This window comes from Grampus griseus, assembly GCF_964374135.1.
Source record: "Grampus griseus genome assembly, chromosome: 14".
In the NCBI taxonomy this organism is placed as follows: Eukaryota; Metazoa; Chordata; class Mammalia; order Artiodactyla; family Delphinidae; genus Grampus; species Grampus griseus.
In genome coordinates, this window is record NC_139008.1 from 32,002,410 (window position 1) to 32,008,849 (window position 6,440).

The 6,440-nt window shown below is 43.9% G+C and overlaps 1 pseudogene across 1 annotated transcript; it reads left to right on the forward strand.

The window, feature by feature from the left end:
• Positions 1 to 267, forward strand: LOC309832970 (NADH dehydrogenase [ubiquinone] 1 alpha subcomplex subunit 1-like; annotated as a pseudogene). Its single transcript has one exon. The product of its transcript is annotated as an NADH dehydrogenase [ubiquinone] 1 alpha subcomplex subunit 1-like (transcript).
• The last annotated feature ends 6,173 nt before the right edge of the window (positions 268 to 6,440 follow it).

Sequence of the window (6,440 nt, forward strand, 5' to 3'; positions counted from 1 at the left end):
GTCACCTTTAAGGGGCCTGGAAGGAAGTGTTTGGCCTTGGTGATGGTGTCACGATGTGGTTCGAGATTCTCCCCGGGGTTGCCGTCATGGCCGCGTGCTTGTTCATCCCGGGAATGGCCACTGCACGCATCCACAGGTTCACTAACGGGGGGCAAGGAAAAAAGGGTTGCCCATTATTCGTATCTGTGGAACTTGGTGGAAAGAGATAGGCGCATCTCTGGAGTTGATCGTTACTATGTGCCAAAGGGTTTGGAGAACATTGATTAAGAAAGCATTTTCCTGGGGCTTCCCTGGTGGCGCAGTGGTTGGGAGGCCGCCTGCCGATGCAGGGGACCCGAGTTCGTGCCCCGGTCTGGGAGGATCCCGCATGCCGCCAAGCGGCTGGGCCCGTGAGCCATGGCCGCTGAGCCTGAGCGACAGGAGCCTGTGTTCCGCAACGGGAGAGGCCACAGCAGTGAGAAGCCCAAGTACAGCAAAAAAAAAAAAAAAAAAGCATTTTCCTGATTGATGAAAAATAACTCAGTTATGCTCATCTACCGCTGCTAGAAGGTTGTGCAGTGTATTGTGTAGCATGCAGTGTATTTTGTACTCTGTAATAAAAATAAAACAAAAAAGTAAAATTTAAAAAATAAATAAATAATTTTAAAAGCCAGTTACATAAATCAGGAGCTTGGGATGAACACACACACACAGCTATATGTAGGACAGATAACCAACAAGGACCTACTGTATAGCACAGGGAACTCTACTCAATATTCTGTGATAACCTATATGAGAAAAGAATCTAAAAAAGAATGAATATATATGTATAACTGAATCACTTGGCTATACACCTGAAACGAACACAACATTGTAAATCAACTGTACTCCAGTAAAATTAAAATAAAAAAAATTTAAAAGCCAGTTACGATGCCATACATACTGTATAATATTAGTTAAGTAACAGAAAACACTCAAAAATTATATGTTTTCTCAGGATATGTGCATATTATATAAATACACAGAAAAAATCTGGAAAGTTGCCTTCTCAGGATAGGGGCTGGGATGAAGGTAGGTTTGAGAGGACTTTGTTTTAATTTTTAAAGGGCTGCAACATATATCACTTCTATGGTTAGAAATTTATTTAAAAATGAAAGTGCACAGGGGCTTACACTGGTCAAATGTGGGACAATATGAGCCTTTAAATGAATATTCATTGGCAAGAATAAAACATGACACATTGAATAAAAGCAATCTATGTAAACAGGTACTCAAAACAAATGTGTCTTAGTCCATTGAAACTGCTGTAACAGCATACCATAGAGTAGGTGGTTTATAAACAACAGAAATGCTTACAATTCTGGAGGCTGGAAGTCTGAGTTCAGGGTACCAGCGTGGTCAGGTTGTGGTGAAGGGCCTCTTGGGGGTGACACAAACATTCAGGCCAGTGCTTGTACACGAATGTTCATAAATCACTATTCATAGTAGCAAAAAGAAACAACTTAAATGTCCATCAACTGGAAAATGGATACATAAAATGTGGTCTATCCATACAGGGGGAAATTAGCCAGCCTTAACATGGAAGGAAGTACTGATACATTTTACACCATGGATGGACATTGAAAATAGGATACTCAGTGAAATGTCCCAGACACAAAAGACCACACACGTACTGCATGATTCCACGTATAATGAAACATCCAGAAAAGCAAATCCATAGAGACCATAAGCAGACTGGTGGTTGCCAGGGCCTGGGGAGAGGGAAAAATGGGGAGCAACTGCTTCATGGGTGCGGGGTCTCCTTTGGGAGTGATGAAAATGGCTTGAAACTAGATAGAGGGCGTGGTTGTACAACACTGTAAATGTACAAAATGCCACTGAATTGTTCACTTTAGAATGGTGAATTTTATTTCAGTGAAAAACTCCATGAGTTCATAATGAAACTAAAAGACTTTTTAAAAGGGTGGTGGATGGAAAACTGCAGTGGGAAACTATAGAAGGAAGGATGAGTAGAAATAGAAAATCACTCTTTAAAGTCACCTTAATGCTGACTGATCCAGATAAGAATCATCAATGGATGTTTGGGAAAAAGACAATTGAGGTACAAGACAGTCACACAGGCCACACTGACCTGACCGCACTGCCACCCTGATCTCAGACTTGCAGCCTCCAGAACTGTGAGAAATAAATTTCTGTTGTTTATAAGCTACCCAGGCTGTAGTATGCGGTTATAGCAGCCTGAATGAACTAAGATACAATCTACATACTGTCAAGTTCACCGTTTTAAAGTGTACAAATTGGTGGATTTCGTATATTCACAACATTGTACAGCCATCAGCACTGTCTAATTCCAGAATATGTTCATCACCCCCAAAACAAACACTGTGCCCATCAGCATCCTCCTGTAACTGAAAGTGGGGTCCCTCTGTTCGCCACTCAAAAGCCAATAAAGAGGCAAAGTTGGTGGAAAGTAAAGTTTGCTTTATTTTGGAGGCCGGCAACTTGGGGGAGGTGCAGAGTCCTGTCCAAAGGCCAACTCCCCCCCACTGACAACCAGGGGGCAAGAGCTTTTATAGGCAGAGGGAGGGGGCTACATGCAGAAACAGCACAGTCAGCTCTGACAGTCATCTTGAAATTGGTCATTGGTTGTTTGACCAGCACCATATTGATGGTTTTAGATACAGTTAACCTTCAGTTCCCCGGGTCGGTTTGTTCCCATTTCCTTGAGGCCAATTCTCGGAGTTGTGGCAGCTTATGTCATGGCTACAGCCTGGTCATCATGTAGTTAACTTCTTCCACCTGGTGAGGGTTTCAGTATCTATAAGACAGCTCCCAGGATATGGCTCAGAATATTATCTGTAGCCCTTGAGAGGGAACTAAATGTCCTTGACTTTGCTTACTGACTAAACTATTATCGTTTCGTCCTGTTTGACTGTTTTTCTTTGCTTCTACTTTCTCTCACTTCTCTGATTAAACTTGTTCTTTGGCTAAGGTTTTTCCACAGACAAAAGGCAGGAGGATATGGGGGCGGGGGAAGGACCATAGTGTCCTGTTTTGTTTCACTCTCCATTGCCCTCTCCCATGGCAAATGCCAAACCACTTTCTGTCTGCGGATTTGCCTCTGTGGGGTATTTCATATAAATGGAATCCTACAAAATGCACTCTTTGGTGCTTGGCTTCTTTCACTGAGCATGTTTCCAAGGTTTACCCGTGTTGTAGCATGTATTAGTACGTCATTCCTTTTTTTTTTTTTTTGAGATGTCTTATCAATTGTCAAATTAATTTATTCTAAGTTGCCAGTGTGATTTTTTAAAACATGAGTTGGTAAACTCCAATATGATTAAACATATGTCTCTGGCTGAGAATACTTTTTTAATTGAAGTATAGTTGATGTACAATTCTATATAAGTTATAAGTGTATGGTACAGTGATTCACAATTTTTAAAGGTTATACTCCATTAGTAGTTATTATAAGTACTTCATTCCTTTTTAATGGCAAAATAACATTCCGTGGTATGGAGAGACCACATTTATTTATTCATTCATGAGTGGATGGACATTTGGGTTGTTTCTACTTTTTGGCTGTTATAAATAATGGTGCTGTGAACATTCATGTAAAGTTTTTGTGTGGACATACATTTTCATGTCTCTTGGCTACCTACCTAGGAATGGAATTGCTGGGTCTTTTTGTGACTATGTTTAATCTTTTAAAGAACAGTCAAACTGTTTTCCAAAGTGGGTGCATAATTTTATATTCCAGCCCCAGCTGAGTATGAAGCTTCCCGTTTCCTGGAGTTTAGTCTTATTGGGGAACTCTTGGAACCAGTGTAAAACACATGCCTCTGAGTTGTCTCACCCAAAGGGTGTGGGTGCTGGGGCATTTATACACCAAATCCCGCAGTCATTGGTCAGGGCTGCTAATTTCTTGGCTTTTCTGGTTGGCCGTGGGTGAGCAGAGTGACCCTAGAGTAAGCCTCTGTTGCTGCCTATTAGATGTTGGGCCTGGATGCATGGAAAAAAGGGATGCGGTGAAGTATCTCAGCTGCTGTTCTTACGAATTGTTTAAGGATAACCCAGCCAATTCTCATATCTCCCACAGCCTGCTGTGGCCCTCACAAGACTGCAGATACCCTTTTAATTGTGTTAAAATCACACAATTAAGGACCTGTAGTGATCTGAAAAGCATCCTCCAAAAATTCATATCCACCTGAAACCTCCGAATGTGACCTTCTTTGGAAATACGGTCTCTGTAGACGTAATCATCTTGGATTTAGGGTGGACCCTGAATCCAATGACAAGTGTCCTTATAAAAAGAGGACTTCCCTGGTGGTCCAGTGGTAAAGAATCCGCCTTCCAATGCAGGGGGCACAGGTTTGATCCCTGGTCGGGGAACTAAGATTTCCACAGGCCGCGGGGCAACTAAGCCCGTGCGCCACAACTACTGAGCTCACGCGCCTCAACTAGAGAGCCCGCGTGCCACAAAACTACAGAGCCCACGCACTCTGGAGCCTGCGTGCCACAACTAGAGAGAGAAAACCCGCACGCCACAACTAGAGAGAAGCCACAACAAAAGCCTGCGCACCACAATGAAAAGATCCCACATGCCTCAACGAAGATCCCACGAGCCTGCAACTAAGACCCGAAGCAACCAAAATAAATAAATAAACAAATTAAATAAATATTAAAAAAATAAATAAAAAGAGGAGAGGATGCAGAGAGAAGAAGGTGATTGAAGACAGAGGCAGAGATTGGAGTGACCAGTCTACAAGCCAGGGGACACCAAAGATTGCTGGCCACACCAGGAGCCGGGAGAGAGGCAGAGGACAGAGCGTCCCTCAGAGTCTCTTGCAGGAATCAACCCTTCTGACATCTTGATCTTAGACCTCTGCTGTCCAGAACTGTGAGAGAAGAAATTGCTGTTGTTGAAGCCCCCTAGTTTGTGGTACCCAGTTAGGAAGCTAACGGGTGGTCTCAGCTGGTTGGTGCCTCAAGGCTTTGGTGTCCCCTGGGCTCCGAAGGCCAGTGCCCAGCCCGGTTTCCACCTCCACGATCAGCTCCTTCTGAAGTTCACAGTCTAAATGCTCCCTGCTCAGATAGGCCTTCTCCCCACCGCCCCATCCTGTGTTGCCCCCTACCATCTGCGCAAGGATCTCTATCACACACCTGTTTTATTTTCTTCCTAGGCCTGTCGCTCTCCAGAACGACCTGTTATTTAATTTCTCCGTGTTTATCATCTGTCTCTTGCACTAGCATGTAAGATGCATGACAGCGGGGCCTTGCCTGCCTGGTTCACTGTTTTCCTGAGCACCTGTGATCGGGGACTCTGCAGAAAGAACGAGAGGCTGGAGACCTTTGGAGCACCTCTGGAGGCGCTACTGCCCCAGATGTCATGCGGAAGGTGTAACTTCAGAGAAACTGGCCCTTGACACCCCACCCACTCGCTGTGCATTGTGGGCAGAAGAGGTTTTGGTGAAACACTTAGACCAGGATCAAAATGTTCTCTTTTGAGATGAGCTTAAGAAGTCACCCTGTTCTTTCCTGTGTCCGGCTTTGGGAGAATAATGAATATTTCCAAGTGTCCCAAGCCTGCTCTGTTTTCCTTCTTCCCAGATTACCCCAGGACCCAGGATGCTGGTGGAAGACTTTGAATGGCCTCTTCTCTTCCTGGTGAGGCTCCCTCCCTCTTCTGATTATGGCTGTCTCCTAGCAAGGTGTCCGATTGCTGCATCTGACCACTTATTGTAGGGTGGCAGTGGAATCACCAGGATCCAGATATCGGGGTACATCCTCTGAATAGCAGGACCAGTGTGGAGGGAGGCACAGGGGAGGCGAATGCACCATCTCCCCAGGGAAGGATTAGCTACTTTGATTGATTTATTTATTTTTAAAATTATTTTTAAGCTGCTTTTCAACTGTCTCTGCCCAACAGCTTCTTTGGGTCTCCCCTCTGATTTCTATTTAATTTTATTTAAAATGTCTCTTTTCTTCAAGCTTGGGCAGGGATTGATCTTTGCTAGCTGAGTAAGGGACAGTAACTGCGGAATGCGAAGCCATGTCCTGTTTAATAATTCCTGGACGAATGGAGGCTGTGCCAGGCATCTCATATGTTTTATCGCTTTTAGTTCCCACAACAACGCTATGAGTGAAGTATTGTACCCATTTTATAGATGAGGTCAGACAGGTTAAGTCATGTGCCCAACATCCTTTCCTTCCCTTTTCTTTTCTTTCCCTCCTGTTCCGTCCTTCTTTTCTTAAAACATGAAAAAATTAATAAACTTTATTTTTTAGAGCAGTTTTAGGTTCATAGCAAAATTAAGTGTTAAGTGCAGAGATTTATATCCAATATATCCCCTGCAAACTGCCCCGCCCCCAATCTGTAGCCCCAGGAAGCTCTCCAGCTGAGCTGTAGTTACCTGTTTCTCCGAGTGCCTTGAAGTCCACCATCCAGGCGGGCAATCGTG